The 26,151-nt window shown below is 44.2% G+C and overlaps 1 protein-coding gene across 1 annotated transcript in view; it reads left to right on the plus strand.

Annotated features, from left to right (window-relative positions):
• The window catches only part of LOC145406629 (uncharacterized), a 37,295-nt gene that overhangs the window by 5,482 nt on the left and 5,662 nt on the right, over window positions 1–26,151 (plus strand). The gene's annotated exons all lie outside the window — the stretch shown is intronic.

Here is a 26,151-nt window from a genome sequence, read left to right on the forward strand (position 1 = left end):
AGTCCAGTGATGCCCTGTACTTTGTAAATTATTTTTGTTATTTCCAGATGATTTTATTTTGTATAGGAAAGATTTTCAGTTAGAGGAGTTAGATGTAGCTGTCATTAACTCCCTCACAGCAAGAAACCTCCCTTACTGTGAATAAAATGGAGTAGAGGTAAGAAGAATAAGCCAGCAAAACATATCACTGGAATAAAAGGGTTAAGTATGCAATCGACAGGTGTCCTAGGGTCTAGCAGCATCATAACCATAAAAATTTTATCCAAATCACACTATCTCCAGTAACAGAAGTATTAACCTCTATGCTGTGTTATGTCTGTTGGTTGAGATATACATCATATAGGATGCTATATTTGGGAAAAATCAATCTTGTTTCACCTCAAGGATTTTCATAGAAATGCCTTGCATAGATTTAAGAAAATGCACAAGTAAATCCAGTTTTCCATGTTACAAATGCTGGAAGATTATAGGTGCCGCCATTCACATGTAGTGATGAGATGAATACATGTTTATAGCCATATAAGAATGTTTTGACCAACTGCTGGGCTTGACAAAGGTTGCAGAATAGGTAAGACCCATCAAGAAGGCACACCACAGGCAACCAGAAATGTCTTCTGAAAGGCATGCCCTAGTCAGGGGGTTGGTAGGCATCAGGATTCATCATGAACCTGGTGTGATTTCAGAGGTCTTTTTTGTGGTTCTGGACAGTGGTTTTGTACATTAATGAGCATTGGCCATCTGGAAATACTCTTCTTTCTAAACATATTTGGTGTGAGATTAGACACTTTTGGCATTCATTTATATCACTGTATATCATTTACCCAAAAATTTTGTTTGTTCTTTGTATATGGAATACCAATGCAGTTTTTTACTTGGTCTTGGCCTTTAGTTGATGTCCATTATTGTTTTTGCCTTCAGTTGACATCCGTTATTGTTTTTTGCCTTCAGTTGACATCCATTATTGTTTCAGCCTTTACTTGACATCCATTATTGTTTTCCCCTGGCACACCACAGTAACCTGTTGCATCTTTCACAGAACACATACCAACTCTTCTGTTCAGATCACCCACTTCTTTGACATGCATTTTAACAGACTTTCTAGCTGATTCTAGAATCTGTCTACCATTCTTTCCTCTATCATCACTTGGTGCATATGCATTTACTGTTTCAACCATTTCTTCATCTCAGACTTAATTCTTTCACTGGTGATTTTTTTCTACCCTCAGATGACTCTGTTCAGCTCAGTGAAGACCTTTGGTAGTGAAGGTGCTCTTGAAAGATAAAATCTGACTCCTCCAGTTCAAAAGATTCTCTCTGATGGCAAAAAAAATCATCCAGTAGTAACAAGAATACAGTGAATTATATTCTTTGGATGAATGGGTTATGCATGGCTACCTGCACTTTAAGCAGATGCTTTCAGAAGAGTCCATTCCTTTCATCTGTTGAACTTTACTCTGTCCGTGCGTTCACACGATTGTTGTTACACGTGTCACCTTCCGTTTGTTCGACTTTACTCCCTCTCTTCATCTCACATAACACTGTCTCATAGCAGACTCCTGATATCTCTGTTCTCATTGTTGTTAATTGTCAGTTGTAGTACAGTCTTCTTTCAGCAGCTGAGTTGTGCATTAATGTTGTTGTTTTATGCATTTAACATAAATGTATTGTTTTGACAGTTGCGGCACTCCCCCACTCCTGCTCTGGCTTTGGGAACCTCGGGCCTGATACCGTTTGTTGCAGCTCCAGTATACATGGTTACCACAGGCATGTTTGATCCAAGTCTGGCACAAGCACAGCTCTTTTATGGGGCATCAATTCTGTCCTTCATTGGTGGAGTACGATGGGGCTTGACATTACCAGAAACCAGTTCACAGCCACCTGATTGGCATAACTTAGGATACAGTGTTACTCCTTCTCTAATTGCATGGTTGGGACTTCTAGCTCCTCAACCTGTTGGCTTCCTTACTGTCATTGGTGGTTTGGGGTTGGCCGGATATATGGATCTTGCCATGTGGGGTTATCCTAATTGGTTCAAAGGAATGAGGTTCTGCCTTACCTTTATAGCAGTGTTGTCACTCTGGACCACCTTAATGTTCAGTCTGATATTAAAGGATAAGGATGTAAAGAAAGATATCGTGGAGACTGAGACAGAAAGAAAGGAGTAATTGTAGTATAAATGATGTCAACTATAAGGTGTATAAATAAATTTTATATATGATTTACTCTACTTTGTCTAGTCATGTACTTATTGCAGTTCACCCCACTAATGACAGAACACATCTACATAAACCTGCTGTCCAGTTTTCTCTCAGTGTTTCAGAGCTATAGCACCAATAGTTTCAGTAACACTCAGATCAGTACTGTATCTTGGTGTCATATATTTTCTTGTATGAGTAGAACAGGGTGCTAGACGACAAATCAGGGTTATATATATGGATTACAGCCTTTTTCTAACCTTTGTACTGTACTATATATTTTTGAAGATTTCATTTCATAATACAATAATATTTCCTGTTTTGAAGTATCATTATGCTGTATTCTTCATTGTTATCTCTTGTTGTATCTCTTAATACAGATGTAAAGATTCTTGTTTAGTAAAAAGATGGAATTACTGCGGAAGAGTTTAAGAAAAGTTTCCTCAGACTTCATTGAAGATGAGATTTTGATTTGAAAAGTTTGATACTGTATTGTTGAAATAATTGAAGAAAAATAGAACAGTGACTTAAGGTGCTCCAGCCAGGTGTGGCCCATGAGGTTTTGATGATCATAGGAGTGGTAGGGATTTAATGCCTACATAGTTCTACTCAGAGGCAAGTAACTAGTCATTTATTGCCTCAGACCTGTATGCTTCTGATAGAAACAAAGAAGGACAGAATATAATTGAAATAGGAAGGATGAAAATGGAAAAAAAAATACTGATGAACCAGGCAGAAAAGGAACAGATGGAATTGGTGAGAGAATAGCAGTCTATTCATCTCCATTTCTGAATCATGGTCATCCTATTGTTAGGACTTTAGTGAAGTGTTTGCTGTTACACTTGACATCTCAAAGTCTTTTTACTGAGTCTCGCACAAATCTGTCGTTTCTTAACTGCCTTCTTAGGGTTCCGGTCCTTTTCTGTGACTTCATTTCAAGCTTCCTCCTTGGTCATTGTGTAGCTGCTGTTGTAGATGGCCACAGTTCCTCTTCTAAAGCTATCAGTAGTGTTGTTCATCAGTGTTCTGTCCTTTCATTACCTCTTTTCCTTCTGTTCATCAGTGATCTTCTGAACGGCACATCTAGCCCTATCCAAATTGCACATCTACACTTATCGACTCATTTGCTGATGATTTCACCCATCATATTTCCACCTGCTGTATTTCTCTCAGCATCCAACACACAGTTGCTTCAGCAAATCATAAGATGAGGCTAGGGCACACCTAATTTTTTAGTTCATCGATTTTGATTAAAAAAAAAAAAAACCATTAAAATCTCAATTTTTAAATCTTTCAGCCCTTCAAAATCTCCCACAGGAATATCCCTTAGTATTTATCAGTATATAGCTCATTCTTTCATTGTCTGTAAATACACATGTGGTTTCTTTTTCTTGGGACCTGACATTAAAGATCACATTACATCCCTAGCAAAATCCGCTTTCATAAGATTAGGTGTGGTAAGCCAACTCGGTGCTTTCTGTACCCCTACTCAGCCGTTGACTTCATGCATGTGTCCTGTTTTGGCTCCTATGTGAAGAACAGCTCACATGTGTGGGGGCTTCCCACATACAACTTTATTAACCTGTCAGCTGTGCCATTAGGATTTTCAAAGTTTCTAGGATTCAACTTCTGGTCTTGCAGATTGATAGGGACTGTGGTGAAGTATATGTTCCTAAAGCTTTAGGTCATTCTGTGTTATAATTGTGTTACAGACACCCAAAGTTATGGTGCCATGGCACCAAGCTGATTAAATGGACATTTCCATTTTATTGGAAACTGACTTTAGGGTTATGAGATGAAATAAGGTTTGTTGTTGTATGATAAGGTAAATTAGTTGCATCCATTTGACTTACAAATGAATAGCTGACCACATATTCGCACCAAAACAGTGTGTGGAAAATATGATTTATGACTCAACTTCCGTGATGTAAGTAGCAGTCGAGCACTGGGCATTTTGGAATATAACTTGCAGTTCTTGGGTTAAACCAGGGGAAGTCAGAGGCTTTTCCTCTTGTCAGCTGACCTTCTCTCATTGACTTCTTTCAACCTCTCTTTTTTTTCACCACATTGTTGCATCTTTACTATTACTACTTCAATAACCATTGCCTTTCTGAACTGTGTGTTTGTATTCCACCTGTGTAACAGCAAATGTGTAGCACCCCTTTTGCAGTACACTCTCACCCCTTTTCTGTCTAGCTCTTTAGTGCAAGAGTTAACTGATACTTTCAGTCATTCATGAACACATTAGGTTTTTTTTTCTTTGGATTAAAAAAAAAAAAAAAAGTGGTTATTAAGGTTATTGGGTTTGATGATGCACAAAGGAGTGATGAGATGCATGAGAATATATCATCGGCAGAAGGAAATATCATCATTGTCATTGTCACTGTTGTCATCACCATCCTCATGACCATTCATCCTGTGGAAGGATGGTATGACTACAGTAGAATCCAGAAACAAGGAAAGATAAAGTATTTTTGTGATAGGTGAAGGCACTCACCATCCTGTCACTTGAGTGGCATTAGTGATGTGATGTGGAAGTGGAGATTGATGTGTTTGAACATGTGGAAAAAAATGGAGAATGAAAATGGATGAAAATACAGTATTTGTAGGTCTGAATGTGGAGAGTAGAAAAAGAGTTAACCATAGGAAGACTTGAGATAAGATCCTACAAAATGACCTCAGGGTTAAGGGACTGAACTGAGATGCTGCCAGAGATTGTGTTACACAGAGAACTGCCATCAGGTGAATCAGGTTGACATATGCAAGTGAGTACAGGGCCTTCCAACAAGAAATGAAATGTAGTGAGTTTTGTTGACTCATGTAGTTAAGAATTTTGTGAAAGACTGTACACATGATGCCTGAGTGATTATATACTGGTACAGGCCACCCATATATCTGGGGATACCATGAGGAAAAATAAACTCAGACACTGAAATTGCAGATGCAGGGGGTAACTTATGGGAGAAATAGGGTATGAAGACATGTAGTTTCACTGTGCCACAGGAAAAATCAAATACCTTTTATCCATGTGTACTCTGCAGTAATCAAATCCAAGGATATCAGATGACAGTCAGACAGTCTATCACTGTATCACAACCAGGTAAAGTTGCCTTCCCTTGTTACATACATGTAAACAAGATGCCCTGCCTCAGCTGTTGGTCTGAAGGTAAGGGGCAACCCTCTGACACTTGGACAAGTAGCAGCTGTTTATTTCACCCAGAGCACATGCACTATGATGAATTAAACCTTTGGAGCAATAGGAAAAATTAAATACCTTTATTCCACAGATACTGTGGTGAGGATTAAACCCCAGACTGCCAGATAGTGTAGGGTTCCATCTTCGATACTTTTCAGGTGGATTCAGGTAGTTTGAACAGATCATGGTAATTTTCCAAATCTGGCCGTTACCACCCTGCTGACATCATTTCTGACTCTGACAAAGTTACAAGTAATGATGGTAGTATCTTCTTGTGGTTTTGAGGGATGTGTCCAAAACAATGGCCCAGTGCCCTTCCAATGCAAGCTGATTAGGGCCTCACATTGAATAGGGGAGAGCTGCCCAGATTTACAGATGAAGTCAGACGTATTCAGCACAACTCAGAGCTGTAACTGAGGGTCCCCATCACCCCTCCCCCCAAGAGGATATGAAGAGACAGGTTGAAAGCTCTTGGAGATGCCAGGTGGTCTCTCAAGAGTGTGTGGAGGGAGTGGAACATTTTACACCACAACATGAAATGTTCTATGGTGTCTTCAACCAGGGGACACCATTAGCACCAAAGGTGCTCTATCATGCCCAAATGGTACAAGTGACTTGCAAGGCTCGTGTGTCCCAGCTGCATCCTGGTGATGGCAACATCAACATCCCGACAGGGGTGGCGAACCCAAGGATCTGCAAAGGAGTCAGTGTGAAAGCACCCCACGTGGGAGGCAGGGAGGTCAGTCACAAGGTTTGCATTCCAGTACAGCATGCAGGCAAGGATGTGAGATTAAGGAATGTGGCAGGATTAGGTGCCACAGTTACCAGCATGCTGGAGGTCAGTCCCTGCATCACTGCAGCATCAGCAATTTCATTACCATGAATGCTTACATGCAAGGGGATCCACTGAAGGCAAAAGTGACAGGGGGAAGAGGCAGGGAGAAAGAGGTGCTGCCGAGTGACATGAACTGATTTAACATGAGTCATTGGATGATCTGATAGAAGGAGCATAGGAGAGGACTGTGAGTCAGTGCAGTAAATAAAACCACCGGCTGGGGGTGGAGGAAGGTCCGTACAAACTTAAGGGCCAGGAGGATGGCTAGGAGTCGCACAATCAGAATGTCATGTCGCCCATCAAAAGGCCAAGTTTGGTAGAGTGAAAGGCCCTCAAAGTTGGCTGCCGAGCCGAAGAATGATGGGGGGAAATGGGTCCGATCAGTGTATATTCTAAAGGAGTTCTCATAAAAGGAGGAGTTCTTGTTAATGTGTTGCCGTGCCAAGACTGCATCAGCTGACTTCACAAATGACACTGAAAGATAGGGGGAGATGATCAGTGACAAATCCATTCAAGGATGAGGGGAGAGAGGCCACTGGGGTAGACCAGAAAAGGCCTAGAAATAGGGTGTGGCAGACCTGGATACCGCGGAAAATGAAGGGTAAACACACTCGTGGCCAGTCCAGGGGCTGGTGAAGGACTGTGGAGAGGCAGTAGAAGGTGGAGATTGAGTGGCTGGGAGGAAGGGCAGAAATGCGATGGAACAACCAACCGTCCTCCATGTGATAGATGGAGAGAGGCATCACCCCAGACTCCACATGAAGCGAAACAACAGAGGTGGACCTGAGGACACCAAGAGCAGTACAAAGTACTATTTTGTAGATAACGTCCAACTTTTTGAGGTGAAACTGAGCAGCCGACCCATAAAGGATGGACCATATTAGAGCTTGCCCCAGATGAAGGAGAGTATTTCAATCAGCAGTCCAGTGAACTGCATCACACTTTATGATGTCCAGGTGCCGAAGGTATGCTGACTGAAGATGGTCTATATGAGGGGCCCAGGTGAGACAAGGGCCATCTAGATGGAGTCCAAGGAACTTGTGCCGGGTCCACAGGGTGAAAGGCTCCCCAGCAAGCTGAAACATTGGCATGGAGGGTAGCTGTGGATGGCAGAAGCATGTCAGTGCACTCGTGTGCATTGATTATTAAGCACCAGTCCACAGCCCAGGTGGCAATAGCATCCATAGCTTGTTTGCGGCATTGTTTGGCCTCCCATAATGAGACAGCCCTGCAGGGGATGGAACATCATCATAGACCAAGATGGATACTCCAGGAGGATGAGGGAGGGCAGGCATTAAGACATTAAAAGCAAGGGGACTAAAGGACAGAGCCCTGTAATATATCCTGCCTGATTGGGGTGGGGAAGTAAGTACCCTCTAGAGAAACACAGGACTGCTCCTTCAGAATGTTTCAGACCCAGGCTAGTACAGAGCCCGTGACTCCAAGGCAACGCAACTTATAGAGGATCCCGTCGTGGGGGGGCAAAGTCAAAGGCCCCCTGGAGATCCACAAAGACTGCCAGGAGTACCTGGTGGCAGTATGCTTGATGAGTGTGATGGTCAAACTGGAGGAGAATGTCAGATTTCCCCCCGCCAGGCTGGAATCCACACTGAACCTCAGACAAGCGGTGGTCTTGCTAAAGTCACCAAGAAAATCGTCTGCACACCATCCTGTCAAGCATCTTCCTGATATTGGGAATCAACACTACTGGCAAATATGAAGCAAGAGAAGAAGGGTCCTTCCGTGTCTTTGGAAGGGAAGGAGGTGAGAGGCTTTCCAGCAGGAAGGGAAGCCCCTGATGCCCAGCTGTCATTAAAGATGTCAAGGAGAGAAACCTGATAGGGGAGGAGAAGATGGACCAGAAATTCATTGAGGACATAGCCCGGGCACACACTTTCTTAGGCAATAAGGCACACAGATTAGAGGAAAACTCCACCTGGATGAAGGAGGAGGCCAAGCCTGCATGGTATGGGGAGGAGATGCCAGCTTGAATGACTCCAAGCAACTGCTGAAGATCTGAAGAGGTGCAGAGGCACCAAATTGGGACCCAAAGAAGGTGGCCAAGATGGCAACCTTGTCCTGGAAGCCTAACAGGAGGGTACCCTCCTTCACCAAGGGATATGAGGGGGTGATACAGCAACCTTCATTGCCCAAATAAAGGCCCAAGTCCGGGATGGTGAACTGGAGAATGAGAGGGTCAAGCAGAATGCTGACCAGGCAGCATGACAAGCCTGTGGAAGCGTCCGCTTACAATTTGCACCACTATGGCGGTGAAGATCTTAATGGCTAGGGCAGGGACACTTCCACCAGGCATTCCAGGAAGACTGCCCGGCACGAATGACCCTGGTGCAATCCTCTGACCACCAGGTAACCAGAGTGGCACGTCGAAGATGTGCTGAGGTCCTACAGAAGGTTAAATCATACACCGCAACCACAGAAGAAGTAAAGGTCGCCACATGGTCATCCAAGGGCCCTCCAGGTAAAGCCCAGGTATCATCAAGGGCTGCCTCAAAAGAGGACCAGGAGCCCTGTATGACGATCCAACCTGGACGAGGCGGGGCTGGGCAGGGTGGATAGAGAACAGGGGCATCCAGGATTACTGGAAGGTGGTCAGATCCCAAATATAGGCAAATTGAAATGGTTGAGCCACCAAAGGTGGAGTCTCCCACACAAAGGTCATGGGTGGAAGACAGGCCAGTGTGCACGTCGGTACTAGTCTGTAAGCCCAGTGGGTTGAGTAGGGAAAGCTACCAGTCTCTAGGAGCAACTTAAAGAGGGAGGATCCCAACCTGTTGCCAGAGTCCAGCACCAGGAGAGAATTTCAGTGGGGAAGTCTGGCATTAATAGCATCCGGAAGGGAGCTGATCCTGATAGGTCCAGTTCTTCAGGGCCAATGTCCTTGCAAGGGTTGTAGCAAACTGCCACAGTAATCCAACCGTCATGAGGGAAAGGCGGACTGCAAGAACAGCCAGTACCCCCTGAGGGAGAAAAATCATTGTAAGCTTGTAGGCATGTCTCTTGCAGTATATGGAACTTTATTTTTAATTAAAATAGGATGGCACTCGTAAAATCATATTTAATATTTTTTTATTTTATTTTGTATTGTTATACAATTAAGCACCATACTGAATGTGGCCGAACGTTCCATTCTTGTGGTCAAACCATATCCCGACTGGGATGGTTTGGACGGTTTAGATACCTCTCTTCATTAACATCCTTCGCAAAAACGAACACAGTTAAAGCTTTTGAATATTACACTTGTGATAGCTGAAGAATGTGACAACATTTTGACAATGAACATTTTTTATTACCCTCAGTACCTGTTTTTTCTAAAAGCCGATCGAACCGCTCATATTTACAATCAGGATTCTGGGGACTTCAATGCTTTATAAAAAAAAAAAATATCTTGTCAGTTGCACGGAGCATTTTGTTAATAGTTCTTCCACTTTCATACCGGTACTTTGTCTTCCCATGGTACATGAAATGGACGCCTTTACACACTGATACCGATATATCAAGGCAGCAAAACTGCCATGTTGTACAGACGTCCGTCATCTTCACCTACCCCGGGAAGAATGAAGAGGGACTGCAGGGGGCAGGGTGGCTCAGTGGTAGAGCGCCTGACTGGACCCCAAAGGGTCAAGAGTTTGCGACCCACCCGGGTCGCTGCCCTACTGGGAGAGGTAGCGCTCTCCCGTCACTTAGCGGGGATATACGATCTATCAAGGTCTAGCTCGGGGAATTCATTCCTCATATTAAAAGTTCAAAATAAATAAATAAAAGCAACTGCAGCCTACAGTCCACCGAGTTCATGTTCAGATAAGGTTGACACGGCATCAGCATTTTCCTTTTTTCAGTATCCTGGCTCACCCCATCCATGGTAGGAAATAAGTTCAGTGTGATTGTGATGGATTTTATCCGTCCTTGTTATATGACCATACCATCAAATCACAATATCTTGTACCACCTTGCAATCAGTAGGCTTCCAAACTCAACATCTTAAGACCTCCCTGTTGAGGAATATTTTGATATGAGCGGCTCTAGAATGTAGGCGGCAGGCAGTGCTGACATGGAGCACCCTTGTTATTATATGAGAGAGCCACACAACACAGCTGGGCACATAAACAATCACCACATAGGCATTATCAAGCCATCTTCTACAACATCTCACCTCCTGACAACATAACACTGGCAAAGATGCAACACCTGTATACCCGGCTGTAACCTATATACCCATTTTATGCACAGAGCAATACAACATCTCGATCAAAACAGTATATAACAAGCCCCCATCCCTCCCGGCATTCAACCATCCGAGGTATCTTAAGCAGAACTGATGGAGTTAACCACGCTAGTCTTAGATCAGGACATCACCCAGCCGTCCTAAGTTACCAGCTCAGATTCGTGTTGAGTGGAGTCACAGAAAATGCCCCGTTTATAGAACAGATAGAACAGACCCACACAACATACCAGTACCACATATAACAGAGCACTGCACAGCACACGCCACACTGACACAGGCACATCATGAACGACGTAGGTAACTTAACGTATGGGACAGCTCCGTAGGGACAGTTGCTTACCTGTGGTCGACGAGTGTTGTGCCAGACAGCTCGGGCTTAAAGGATAACGACATTTTTCACGAATCTCAGCGTCTTTTGTTCTAGTCATCATGCTCAGATTGTATTCATTTACAGTCCACACTCCACTGATATCACTTGATTTGTCAGACTCATGCCATACCGACTTCTCACATCGTAATGGGGGTGTATATACTCTTACACATTTTATTTATACACTTTCATGCCGTCTTTCTGTACGAGTAGCGCCTCTGTCCGTATTTCGAATTAGTGCCTTCATCATACTGGCCATTTTCCCTCCCCGAGTCACTTTCAACCTGAACTTTTTCTTAGACATGGAAAAAACAGTCATAGCTTTCAGTACAGTAAATTCCAAACCTGTTTTCATTGTTGGCAGCACCGCAGTTTACAATTGAAGAATGTCCGCTGCCTAATGAAAAAAAAAATGTTGCCACTACTTTCGTCTTTTTGAGCTAGTTTTAAAAAGTAGACAGCGGTGCCATTAATTAGTTCCTAGTTATTATTATTTATTTATGAAACATGGCCTCACCTCACGTATTCTTTTTGTACCCAACGAGGAAAATGTCGCGTTGAATCGTACTATACACCATGATTATCGTACTATTTCCAATGGCGAGTTCCTTCCACACCCCCGTCTGAAATACTCTACGGGTTATATTGAGTTAAATATATAGAAAACTGGCAATGACTAGATATACAAAAATTTCATGTGGAGAGTGTAAAGCGTAACAGTTATTTTGACTATACATGTAACTGTTAACTTGCCCCTCTTCAAAATCTGTAACGTTCTTTCAAATTACACTATAATTCTTTATTTGAATTTGGAGTTTAAATGACGATATATTTAACGGTTCGTAGGCCTAGGGGGAATCTCTCCTACCCCGTCTTTCCCTTCTTCTCTCCTGTTCCTTCCCTCCTCTCCCCTTCTTCCTTCTTATCTCGTCCTTCTCTCCTTTCTTCCCTCCTACCTCGCCCCTCCCACCGTTCTTCCTACCCTGTCCCTCCCTCCGTCCTTGCCTGTTTATCTCTTCTCCATCAATAGTCTCCTCTCCCTCCCTCCAATACCGTTTCCCTCCATAGTCTCCCACCATCCCTCCCTCCTTCCTCCCTCCATTTCTCTCCCCCTGTCCCTACCTCCTCCCTTCTCTCTTCAAAGGTAACACACACACACACACACACACACACACACACACACACACACACACACAGGTCACTCACGGCTATCTCACCTCACCTGACCTCACTTATTTTCACCAGTAAGCGCCCCCTCCACCAAAATTAGGCCTTGTCAGATCGTATCACTCCTTTACCCACAACATATATATATTTTTGTCTTATTTCTCACACTTTCAGGCTCCTGTGGCCCACTTTCTAAATAAAACCGTCTAGATGTTAGGTAGGATACAGTGCTACACTTACTAGATCTGTTTCGACCATGAGAGGGTTGATGGTGACAGTTTTCTTTCACTGTGACTGCCTCTCAGTTGAATAAAATCGTCCGCTGTTAGTTTTGATGGGATGCTAGAGTTGCCCCGGCCATGAGAGGACAAGAAGAATGAGCTAATATTACACCCAGGGAGACAATATCATTTCAAAATTCGTAGCGTAACGTCTTTCTCGTCTATCTAGCTATCTATCTATTGCCAAACGCCTCAATCCCGTTTGGGATGGCCACAAACAAATCGCCTCCAAGTCGCCCTGTCCCCCGCCATTTCACTGCCCTGCTTCCAACTCACACCCCCCTCTCTCATATACCTCTCCACCCCATCCCTCCATCTCATCCTCTGCCTCCCCCTCCCTCTTCCCCCCTCCACCTCACTCACATACACTCTCTTCGTCAGTCTTTCACCCTCCATAGTCTCCACATGGCCAAACCACCTCAGTGTGTTCCTCATAACGCATCCTATCACATCCACATCAACTCCACAACGCTCCTTTATATCCTCATTCGTCAGCCTGGCTCTCCATGTGACTCCACAGGCTCCTCTTAAATAACTCATTTCCACTGCTCTCACTCTTGACTTGTATCCTTCCAACAACGTCCAAGCTTCACTTCCATACGTTAGAGTTGGTATCACAGTACTGTCAAGCTTCACTTCCATACGTTAGAGTTGGTATCACAGTACTGTCATGTAGTAACTTTTTCACTTCCATGCTCACTTCCCTGTTTCTTATCACTGCTTTCAAAGAACCAGCAACTTTTCTTCCCTGCTGTACCCTTTCAAGCACTTCACCCTCCAAACCTCCATCCTTACTCATCACACTACCCAGGTACTTAAACGTACTCACAATTTCCAATTCCTCACCATCCAACCTCGCTGTACATTCACTGACTTCACCTCTCTCAAAGACCATCACTTTACTTTTCCTTACATTCACCTTTAGATTCCGTTTCTTACACACTCTCCCAAACTCATCCACCAAGCCTTGCAGCTCCCCTTCGTCTTCACTCAACAACACAGTAGCATCTGCAAACAACAGTACAGGGAGTTTCCAAACACTACCCTCTCTCACCAGGGCCACTCCAACATCCAGTACCCTACCTTGTACCTCTTTTATTACCCCATCCATGTACAGATTGAACAACCATGGAAACATGACACATCCCTGTTTCAACCCAACTTTCAAAGAGAAAAATTCACTTAGTTCACCATCCACACGCACTGCAGCCTTCGCACCATCGTACATACTCTTCACAGCATTCAACAACTTCCCATCTGCTCCATATATTCTTAACACTTTCCACAATCCTTGTCTATCCACCCTGTCATATGCTTTCTCCAAATCCATGAAAGCCGCATACAACTTCTTTCCCTTCTCTAGAAACTTTTCCACTAAAGATCTAAGAATGAATATCTGATCTACACAACTTCTTCCCTTCCTAAAGCCTCCCTGTTCTTCTCCGACTAATTTCTCTGTTCTTTCTCTAACTCTGTCAATAAGTATCCTACCATACACTTTTCCTATTATACTAAGAAGACAAATGCCCCTATGATTACCACACACTTCTTTTTCCCCTTTTCCTTTGTACAAGGGAATAATTATACCTGACTTCCAATCCTCTGGAACTCTACCTTCCTCCCAAGCCAATCTGCACATCTTCCACATCCATTCTACTACTATCTCTCCCCCATGCTTCAGCATTTCACCACACACTCCATCAATTCCTGGGGCTTTCCCCGATTTAACTTTCTTCATTGCTTCCACAGCTTCTATCCTACTGATTTCTTCCTGTCTTCTCACCTCCCTCCTTCTCCCAGCCATTCGCCAGCCACTTATACTCGCATTACTTCCATCCTCTATGTTCAACAATTCCTTAAAGTGTTCTCTCCATCTGCTCACTTTTTCTCCCTTCTCCACTAGTAATCTACCATTTTTATCTTTCACTCCTCTGCTAACTTCACTTCCACCCTGTCTTACTCTTTTCACCTCTTTCCAGAACATTTTCTTACAGTCCCTCCACTTTACACTCAAATTCCTTCCAAATTCCTCATCCACTCTCTTCTTACTCTCTCTTACTAATCTTTTCACCTCTCTCTTTCTTTCTACATATAACTCTCTCTTCCGCCTCTCAACTTCTTCCACGCCCCTATTTCTCATCCATTCATTGTATGCTTTCTTCTTTTGTGCCACAGCCTGTTTCACCTCTTCAGTCCACCACGCTGTTCCTTGCACCCCTCTCCGTCTTCTCTTCCTTCCACACACCACATCACATGCTGCACATATTTCTTCTGTAAATATCCTACACACACCTTCCACGTCTCCCATCTGCTGCAATTCATATTTGCCCAATCGTTCCTCCACTTCTCTCTTATACTCTGCCTTTTTCTCATCCTCTTGTAACCTTTCCACTCTCCTTGCAACTACTCCTTCCTCTCGTCTTTCCCTTCTTCTATTCCTCCATCTTACTTGAATCCTAATTCTGGCCACCACCAAGTAGTGGTCAGAAAGTCCACTCCCCCAACCTCTATACACTCTTGCATCCTTTACACATCTTTGCATCCTTTCATCCACACACACATAATCAATCATTGACTTGTTTTCATTCAGGTCACCACCCACCCTTCTCATCACTCGCCATGTATACCTGTGGATCATTTTATGCCTGAAGAGGGTATTGGCTATCACCAACCCCCTCCCAGCACAAATGTCCACTAACGCACTCCCATTCTCATCTATCTCAGCAGGCACACCCCACTCACCAACTATTCCATCCACCTTCACATTCCCAACTTTACCATTCATATCACCGATCAAAAACACTCTCTCATTCCTTCCTAACTTTTCCATGCACACTTCTACATTTGTCCAGAACTCTTCTCTCACTCTTCTAGCACGATCTTGCGTTGGCGCATACACACACACAATCGCCCACATTTGTATTCCAACTTACAACTTTACCCACACAATCCTTGACCCAACTGATCCATACTGTCTTATGCTCTTCTTCCATCTTTTACTCACAACTATACATACTCCTTCCTTTGCCCTCTCATTTTCACCTACTCCTGCACATATACCCCATCCATACTCCCATTCTCTCACACTTTCTCCTCTCCATTTTGCTTCAGTTATTCCACATACATCCACTTTCGTACCCTCAAGCACCTGGACAATCTCTCTCTCTCTTTCACCTCATCATTCGCTCCCCTTACATTCCACGTTCCGATAACCATGTCCTTTGTCCGGTCCTTGGTCGTCATCGTTTGGTCAGTCCTTGTCCGAGGCTTATTGTTTGTTTTTTTAGTTAGTTGTTTTCCGGGGAGGGGCACTAACCCTCCGCCAACCCTTTTAGTCGCCTTTTACGACAAGCAGGGATACTGGGGGAGTATTCTTGAAAACCCCCCCTACCCCCAGGGGGGTACGTTACCTACGTCGTTCATGATGTGCCTGTGTCAGTGTGGCGTGTGCTGTGCAGTGCTCTGTTATATGCGGTACTGGTATGTTGTGTGGGTCTGTTCTATCTGTTATAAACGGGGCATTTTCAGTGACTCCACTCAACACGAATCTAAGCTGGTGATGTCCTGATCTAAGACTAGCGTGGTTAACTCAATCAGTTCTGCTTAAGGATACCTCGGATGGGTGAATGCCGGGAGGGATGGGTGGGGGGCTCGTTATATATTGTTTTGATCGAGGTACTGTATTGCCCTGTGCATAAAATGGGTATGTAGGTGTTGCTTCTTTGCAGGGGTTCTGATGTCAGGAGGTGAGATGTAGAAGATGGCTTGATAATGCCTATGTGGTGATTGTTTATGTGCCCAGCAGTGTTGTGTGGCTCTCTCATATAATAACAAGGGTGCTCCATGTTAGCACTGCCTGCCGCCTACATTCTAGAGCCGCTCATATCAAAATATTCCTCAACAGGGAGGTCTTATGATGTGGAGTTTGGAAGCCTACTGATTGCAAGGTGGTACAAGATATTGTGATTTGATGGTATGGTCATATGACAAGGACGGATAAAATCCATCACAATCACACTGAACTTATTTCCTACCATGGATGGGGTGAGCCAGGATACTGAAAAAAGGAAAATGCCCCTGAACATGAACTCGGTTGACTATAGGCTGCAGTCGCTTTTATTTATTTATTTTGAACTTTTAATATGAGGAAATGAATTCCCCGAGCTAGACCTTGATAGATCGTATATCCCCGCTAGGTGACGGGAGAGCGCTACCTCTCCCAGTAGGGCAGCGACCCGGGTGGGGCGCAAACTCTTGACCCTTTGGGGTCCAGTCAGGCGCTCTACCACTGAGCCACTCTGCCCCCTGCAGTCCCTCTTCATTCTTCCCGGGGTAAGTGAAGATGACGGACGTCTGTACAACATGGCAGTTTTGCTGCCTTGATATATCGGTACAGAGCGTGGTACTTGGGCGCCCACGTACACTATTGCCCCAACACACCAGGTTCCAGAGATGTAACTTTGAGAGGCATCAGAGAACAGAGAGGAGAGAGACCCTTCTTACCCCCAGCGTCTTCTGTTTCCCTGTCTGTGTCTTGTATTGTGTTCTGCCCTTCACCTGATCTCTCTATAACTTTGCCTATATGCGACCTACTCTGTGTGTGTGTGTGTGTGTGTGTGTGTGTGTGTGTGTGTGTGTGTGTGTGAGGGAGAGAGGCAGAGAAAAAGGGAAGATGGTAGTGAGGGAGTCAGCAACACTAATGGCTAACTAATAACTACTGTACAATGACTCTTATACTGGAACTGACCTCTGACGCAATTTGTCCAATCATGTACGTATGGCCAAAAAAACTGGACAAAAAACACCCAAGTTCGCTGATTCACACTCTGACCATTTCGTTTCCCCGTCACCTACACTATGGCTGACTGACAAAAGGCGTCCTCAAAATACAACCCCAAAAAAGAGGTAATCGTCTTTAATTACACCGATTTGTAGTCCCAGAAATGCGTCAAAATATGGGTTGCATTTTTAAAAGTGTGAGAGACGAAGTGTAGGGAAGCCACCATTTTTTTTCTAAGGCTCATTTATAAACGTCTGTGGTTACTGGATTTGATTAGCTTGCATCCCACATTTCAAATTGCTGTCAGCACCAATAAAGGGATGCCATTCACGTATTTTCTTCGTGTTTCGAGAGTTGTCGTCAGAATTCGGGAGGACTGCCTTCCCTATTGCAATTTAAGCTTTAAGTATATGGCCGTACGTTCCATTTGGGCCTCATTGTAAACAGATTCTAAGGTGGGATCGGTGTGGAGAGGGAAGGGGTGTGGACGGAGAAGCAACGGCAGAGGGAGTGAGTGCGTGACCAGCTTGCGTAGATTCTCATGCAAGGCGAAGTGTTTGCGGCCATATGCTTAAAATCGAACTCGTGAGGATGCAGACAATATTCCAATTTTGGGAGGTGATATATAGGATTCCCGTATTAATCCGAATCCATTAAATTGCATCCCACAGAAGCCAACAGAGAGCAGTCACCAACAACGTACAGAAGAGCAGCCACGTACTTTCCATCTTCGTCATGTGTTTAGAAATTAGTTAGTAGAAGGGGCTGTTCTTTTCGGTACAGCCCTACACGGTACAACCCTACGTGGTCTCTGGTACAACCCAGCATGGTACAATCTCACATGGTACAGTTCTACATGGTACAGCTCTGTATGTCTTCAGCATAACCCTACATGATACAACCTCCCGTTGTCTTTGGTACAGCCATGTTTCAGAAATCATCGTCAAATACTGAAGGCATTTTTCACCATATCGTTCCCTTTGTCATAATAATAGGGTCCTCACTACCAAGCACACACACACACACACACACACACACACACACACACACACACACACACACTTGATATAAAAGCTGGCTGTTTGACGTAGCTCTCAGTAGTGGTACATTCTGGTCACAGCTTAAACAGTACTGTCATTTAATCTTTGGATCCACAGAAATGTTCTATGTTTTATTATGATTCGGACTTCCTTTTTAAATGCTGATTTTTCGTTTTACAAGGAGGTAAGAGCGGAAAAAAAATATGAGATGTTTTTACACATATATTGCTGTAAAAAAAAGATTATAGACACTTTTTCTTCAAGTAGAGATGGTACTGTACATTGATATGTAAATCTCTAGTACCAGCAAGTGGCCTGGGACGAGCAGGTTGTGGAAGATGGACAGGTTAACGACCGTACTTCTTATAGCTGTTCCCGAAGCTGTGGCTAGGGCTGGGGTTCTCAATAACGTGCACGACCCTGGCCTCTTGGTACGGCTGCTCGAGAAAGCCGCCCACGTACACAGGCTTCGTACGAACCAGGGGGCCGAGATCGTGGAAGGAAGAGACAGGCGAGGACTGCACTAGGCTCACCAGTGGGGCGGGTCTGTAAACGTAAGAGATGTTTTCCCCAGCGACTTTCTTGATCTTCTTGTGGGTCGGGAGTGGAGATGGATCTGGTGCAGGGGCAGGCGAGGCGACGCCCACCAGCGCCACCACCACACCCACCAGCAGCAGCACAGCGCGAGTCTGAGAAGAAAATGTCACAGTCATCATTTTTCATCCCTTAATTCTTTCGCTGCGGATGGTGTATGTGTGTATTTTAGTGGAGTTAACTAGAGAGGATTTAGTTCAGCTGAGAGAAATCCCAACATTTAGAAGTTTCACGAACTATTTCAAGTAATCCATTCTCTGCTGAGCGAAGGGGTTAATGTATTTATGAAAACAAAACTTGATGGGCACGTAAAGTTTGAAGGTAATAGGAAGACAGTTAAAAATAAAATCCATCCATCATCCCATCCTATGTTGCCCCATGAGCAGCGTAGGAGCCTGGGGCTAGGCAAGTTGGTCCTGACATTTAAGATGAGTGACCAGCCTCACACATCCCTGAGTGGCATTACGAGAGCAGTGAACCCGAACCACCCCTTGGGTATAAATCTCTACAGGCTCAATCTGACTGGAGCGTCTTAATTACTCAATAAACCACCAAGTGCCTTAATTTGGTGTTATGGTTACCACTCAGCATAGTAAATGGTTTCCTGGTGTACAGGAAACCTTTTGGCTTGTCACTCAGCGTAGAGTCACCCATAGGCAGAAGGAAGCGGAAAGAAAGAAGGAAAGAACGACAGAAGAGGGAGTGTAAAGTCACCCGCAGGCAGAAGGAAGAAGAAAGAATGAAGGAAGGAAAGACAGAAGAGGAAGGAAGGGAGGAAAGGGCAGACACCCAAAGTGGATGGTGAGCACCCCCACCTAAAAATAAAATATAATAAATAAACAGATGTAATAAAAACAAAATGGTCACCTGCGGCCAGTATTGGTGACTTACCGTGTTCATTTTGGTGGTGTGGTTGCTTCGTGTTGTGCTGAGGACGGGAGAGGTGCGTGTATATCCCCTCTTACTGCTACACGGGCACTGTTTCCTGTAACGTCCCATGCCATATATATACAGGACAACCCTCCACTGTCCTCCCTCGGGCTGCTTGCTGCCTGGGAGGGTGGTGGTGGGGGGATATTATCTGTTTTCTATTTTGGGACGTTCCTCTCTTATCTTTGGAATAACACTTAGGGCGAAAACAGGTCTTAGGTTAAAAATAGCACCGTCTGCAAGTTGTTAGGTGTTAGGTGGGGGTGCCCATCATCCACCCACTAGTGTAGTAGTACTCTGTCTTTTTTAAGGGTAGCTCTACACTGAGTGGCAAGTCAAATGATTTCCTGTAAACCAGGAAAGCATTTATAACGCTGGGTGGTAACATTATAATCAACCAACACGTGTTCCCTAAGTGGCAACAAGTGGGTTGGCGGAGGGTTAGTGCCCCCTCCCCCCCCCCCGAAAAACACCTAACTAAAAATACGAACAAGAAGTCTCGGACCAGGACAAGGGGAAAAAGTCAAGAGTGAGAGCAGTGGTAATGAGTTATTTGAGAGGGGCCTAGTGTGGAGTCACATGGAGAGACAGACTGACTAATAAGGAAGTGAAGGAGCTTTGTGGTGTGGATGTGGATGTGATAGGAAGCGTTAGGAGAAACACATTAACGTGGTTTGGCCATGTGGAGAGGATGGAGAGTGAGAGACTGACGAGGAGAGTGTATGTGAGTGAGGTTGAGGGGGGGGGGAAAGGGAGGGGGAGGCCAAGGATGAGATGGAGGGATAGAGTGGAGAGGTATACGAGAGAGGGGGGTGTGAGCTGGGAGCAGGGCAGTGAAATGGCGGGGGACAGGGCGACGTGGAGGTGATTTGTTTGTGGCCACCCTTTACGGGATTAAGGCGTCTGACAATAGATAGATAGATAGACAGGAAATTGTAAGAACGAAATAAACAAGTTCTCATAGTACTGAAAGGGTTAATGGAGACTGGGGGGTATTTTTTCACTTTGAGAGAGGTCCCCCAAGTGCAATGTAATAGTCTAACGTTAGCGAGATTATGTTAAATGGCTAACCCTTACATTTTTCCAGGTAAACTCAGGGATTATCTGACTGATACCCGGCGAATATATTTAACTGGGAAACCTTTAACAATGAATTAATGTTTATTTGTTTAAGGTGCTCATGATATCGTTTCGTTTCTTATGCTTGCATGTGTAGGCCTCGGACACCTAATTGCGGCTCTCCATGATGCTCGATCTCTGCCAGCCTTCCTACTCAGTCCCTTATCCCTGAGGTCAGTCAAACTCTATGACCACATCCCAGGTCTTTCTCGGTCTGCCTCTCGCAACCCTACCCCCAACGTTAACACAGCTCACCTTCTGCACCCAACGGTCATCCTCCATCCTCTCCACATGCCTAAACCATCTCAATCTACCTCTCCTTAACACAACACCAGTACACTCACCCCATCCTTCCTCTTAACTCTCCCATCGTCAACCTAGCCCCCCCAGGCCTAGCATTCAGGGATGCTCTGCACATCCACATAATCACTGTCATTTCTGTATGTTTGAGCCTGCGAGTATCCTCTTCCTTTACTGCCCAGGTCTCACTACCATACAACATTATACACCTAACACATACCGCATACACAGATCCCTTAGCACGGAGGGAGAGCCCCCTCAATGTCAGGAGAGGCAACGGCTCCCTGAACTTCCTCCAACCACTCCTTACTCTACCCACAGAGTTCTTGACCCACCTCCAGCACATAACATGTCCCCCAAATTAAACTCTTCCACACACTTAAGAGACTCACCAGCAAGATGAATCCCTTCACGCCTGACAACCTCCACCTTCTCTCCCCAACACACCGCACACATGAAATCAGCATTATTTCGTAGTCTACCTCTAATACCACTACATCTCTTATGTACCCACTTATCACAAACACAGCACAAGATGGAATTACTTCCCACGCCCTTGTGGCAAATTGCACTCTCCCTCTTGTTCACAGCCACCAACCCTTTATATAATAAACTATATCTATCTATCTATCTATCTATATATATATATATATATATATATATATATATATATATATATATATATATATATATATATATATATATATACCTTGGCTGCTTCCCTCAAGGAAAGGGAGGTAGCCGAGACAGGACGACTCACTCTCCATTTACTCATCCATTCAAACACATTCATTTGCATCTTAGCCCCAAAGGGGAGAACGGACAGATCCTCACAGCATCACACCGCACAAGGGTCAACTGCGCAATGCAATCAGTGACATCCGCACCAGGGTCCGACAGCAGAACTGGTTTACCCCTGCCACATCATAACAGACCCATCCCCTTACCCGCACCTGACCTGACTAGCTGATCAGACCAAATGCGGAAGAATATCCCCTCAGGGCTGCGTCATCACTTATTCATTCACAATTTCTCTCCATTTATTCCTGTCACGCACAGCCACTCTTCCTTGCTCAACAGACATCCCTCTCGCATCCAGCGCTCTCTTCACACTGTCCATCCATCCTATTCGTGGTCTTCCTCTCAGCCTTACACCTCTCACATCAGATCTAGTTATCTTTTTCACCAATCGCTCATTATCCATTCTCTCCATATGCCCAAACCATTGCAACACCCTCTGCTCAACTCTACCAGCCATCTCCCGAACAACTCCAGTTCTCCTTCGCACTTCATCATTTCGCACTCGATCCATACGCGTCACTCCACACATACTCCTCAGACATCTCATCTCCATTACATTCAAACTTTTCCTCTCTGCTACACCCATATTCCATGTTTCAGCCCCATATAATGCAGTCGGTACCACAACACCCTCATACAGCCTTCTCTTAAGCGAACGACATTTAAACACTTTTTTCATTCCTCCCAGCACCTTTCCTACTTCATTTATTCTAAACTTCACTTCTGCATCTATTCTTCCACCCACAGCAACATGTGACCCTAGATATTTAAAACAATCTACCTCCTCAAGCAACTCACCATTCAAAACTATATTCATCCCCCTACCATCTGTCAACCTCGTACACTTCATCACTTTACTCTTATTCTCATTTACTTTCAATTTCCTCCTTTCACACACCCTTCCAAACTCCTCTACCAACTGTCTCAATCTCTCCTCTGAATCAGTCACCAGTGCAGTATCATCTGCAAACAGCAGCTGCTTCAGATTCCACTCTCCTCCATCAACATTTACCAGACTCAGACCACCTAAAACTCTTGCATTCACCTCCCTTGCAACACCATCCATGTAAATATTAAACAACCAAGGCGACATCACACATCTCTGTCGCAGCCCCACTCTCACGGGAAACCAATCACTCACAGCATTTCCCACTCTTACACACGCTCTACTATTTACATAAAAACTTTTCACCCCTTTTAGTAACCTACCATCAAGTCCATACAATCTTAATACAGTCCACAAAGCCTCCCTATCAATTCTATCATACGCTTTCTCTAAATCCACAAATGCCCAAAACACATCCTTGCCTTTCGCTAAATACTTTTCACACACTTGTCTCACAGCAAACACCTGATCCACGCATCCCCTCCCTCTCCTAAAGCCACACTGCTCATCACTAATCACTCCCTCTGTACCCTCTCTAACTCTCATAATTAACACTCTACCATACACCTTACCTACAACACTCAACAGACTTATACCCCTAAAGCTAGTACATTCATACTTATCACCCTTGCCTTTATACAACGGGACCACACAAGCACTTGCCCAGTCAATTGGCACCATACCTTTCTCAAAGCACACATTCAACAATCTTACTAACCAGTGAACAATAGTCACTCCACCACCCTTCAGGCATCCCACAGCACACCCATCCATACCTGCAGCTTTCCCTGTTTTCATCTCCTTTACTGCCTTCTCCACTTCCTCCTTCGTGATATATATATATATATATATATATATATATATATATATAATCTGCCTATGGGTGACTACACTGAGTGACAAGTCAAATGGTTTCCTGTACACCAGGAAACCATTTACTACGCTGGGTGGTATACATATAACCAAATTACGGCGCCTGGTTATTTAGTGGGTATTTAAGGCTCTCCAATGAGAATGAGCATGTGCGGGTTATATCCAGGCGATGGTTGGGGTTTATTGCTCACGTAGTGCCACTCAGGGAGAAGTGAGGCTGGTCACTCTCATCTTAAACGTCAGGACCAACTTGCCTAGCCCCGGGCTCCTACGCTCCTCATGGGGCAACATAGGACTGGATGATGGATATATATTACATATATATATATATATATATATATATATATATATATATATATATATATATATATATTCCTATGGTTATAACTCGTTTTCTTCGTAATGTAAGCAAAATTACAGTATATGTGATAAAAACAAAGAAGTAAAAAGAAACTAAAATGATTTCACTAGGCATCTGCTTGATGGTTTAGCTTTCCTACTTCCCAGTTCCTAAAAGTAGAACCCTCCCACCCTAGGCACTGGTGACGAAGAGGGCTACGATGATGATGATGATGATAACTACAGTGGCCAGGCTTTTTACTGCCTGTCCCTCGGTTCTCTTGGCTCAAAAAGGGTCCTTAAATGTATCTTAAGTACGAGAGAATTTGTCGTTAAGTTTGTTTGTAAATTAAAGTCTTAGGTCTGATGGGAGTTTTAGGAGTGTGTGTGTGTGTGTGTGTGTGTGTGTGTGTGTGTGTGTGTGTGATGGTCAAGGTCAGAGGTCACGTTTATACTGGTCTCTCTCTCTCTCCCTCTCGTGGGCTATGAGGGTGTATAGACCAAGTAGTGTATTACGTATATACTGTATTGTAGCGGCCGGTCTGCAGGCGCCTGACCTCCATACATACACTCAGACTGACACACCCAAGGGCAGTTTGGTCTGGGATGTACTGTGTGGCGTCCAGTAATATTCTGAACATACGTTACGACTGGAAGGTGGTACGGTGTCGAGGGGATGTACTGTGTGTGTGTGTGTGTGTGTGTGTGTGTGTGTGTTACTAAAACGTAGGAGCAACTCATTTCCCACACACATTTGTGTACGGATGGACATGATGGAGTTTGGCGTAGGAATGGGACACTGTAACAGCAAATTGTCTTCCTGGATGCTTCGTTCAGTCTTCTCTACCTTTCTCTTCAAAACAGTTTTCTTTCCAAGCCTGTTAACATCAAAGAAAAGAAGTATAATCGGTTTCATATGGAAGATCGTCTGTTTAATGATGCTCCTTCTTAAACACCCTATGTAATAACAAAAATGCAATTCCAAACGCACCACTAAGTTATCAGTTCGGTTTTTGAGCGTTCTTTTATGTACACATAATGGATCTGTAATTTTAACCACTCAAGCCGTTGCAATCCCATATCCAACATGCTCTTCCGCGTGATTTTTTGTTTGCTTCTTCAAAAGTAATGGCCACAGATGTTTTATAAGTACACGCAGGGACCTCGTTTTGTCTGCAGTTGTGAGGGGAACAATGGGCATCACACTACTTTGTGCGCAAAGCAAGGGTGAGTGGTCTAGGGGTGGGTATGTATGTACAAGGACACCATTCTATTGTAGAAGGGTCTAGAGAAAAGACTACCTTTTGATCATTGTCTGCCATTGTGTGGGAAAATTACATCAATATTGGGACCCCCCCCCCAAAAAAAAAAAAAGTACCACAGTACAGGTTTCTAGGGTGTACTTTGAAAGATGAAGACGACGAACTGGTAGCCTAGGCCTGTAACCACCAGAAGACAATACAATACAGTACTATTAAAAGGAAAACTACTAAAAATGAACATACACTCACTCATGATTGTGATACTACATAATTTAGCATTTGTACATTGTTTAATACTTCAAGTAATTGACATCGCATGATTGCACACTCAGGATTTCCCAAATACATGGGATCTAGCACTAACTCCTCTAATGAACTCTTTTGCTATCTCCTCACATGACAATTCCCTGAGGATGTCTCTATGAACGCGACGGACAACAACATAATTGAGACGTTGTTGACTCATGGTAGACCTTAGTCAGGTCTTGAGCCGACGTACAGCACTGAAGGAACGTTCAGCCTCACATGAGCCTGCCGGAGATGGTAGTAACTTCACAAAACGTTCAACTGCAGGGAACATAGGTGTGACTGCAGGGTGCATATCACTGAAGTGTTTCCTGTGTTCCTCCAATGTCGATCCTTCGTAACGTCGTCTGTGAAGCTGAAGTTCCAGACTCGGAGAAGATTTAAGCTCAGAATACTTCCGAAGAGCATCTGTGTTCACATCGCCAGTAAATAACATGTTTTTCATATCCCCTGAACTGTACTGTACTGTATAGAAAGGATTTGTCCATTAAGGAAAAAAAAACTGCGTAAGGCTATTCATCCTGAAAGTTTTCACTTACAAAAGTGTGGGGACAAAAGATACTCTGTCCCCCAGGCTCCAAAAAACGGGGGGAACACGTCCCCCTGTCCCCCACCCAAACGAGGACCCCGAGTA

Source organism: Coenobita brevimanus, chromosome 71 (assembly GCF_032717465.1).
Source record: "Coenobita brevimanus isolate Jiangsu-jjx chromosome 71, ASM3271746v2, whole genome shotgun sequence".
Taxonomy (NCBI): Eukaryota; Metazoa; Arthropoda; class Malacostraca; order Decapoda; family Coenobitidae; genus Coenobita; species Coenobita brevimanus.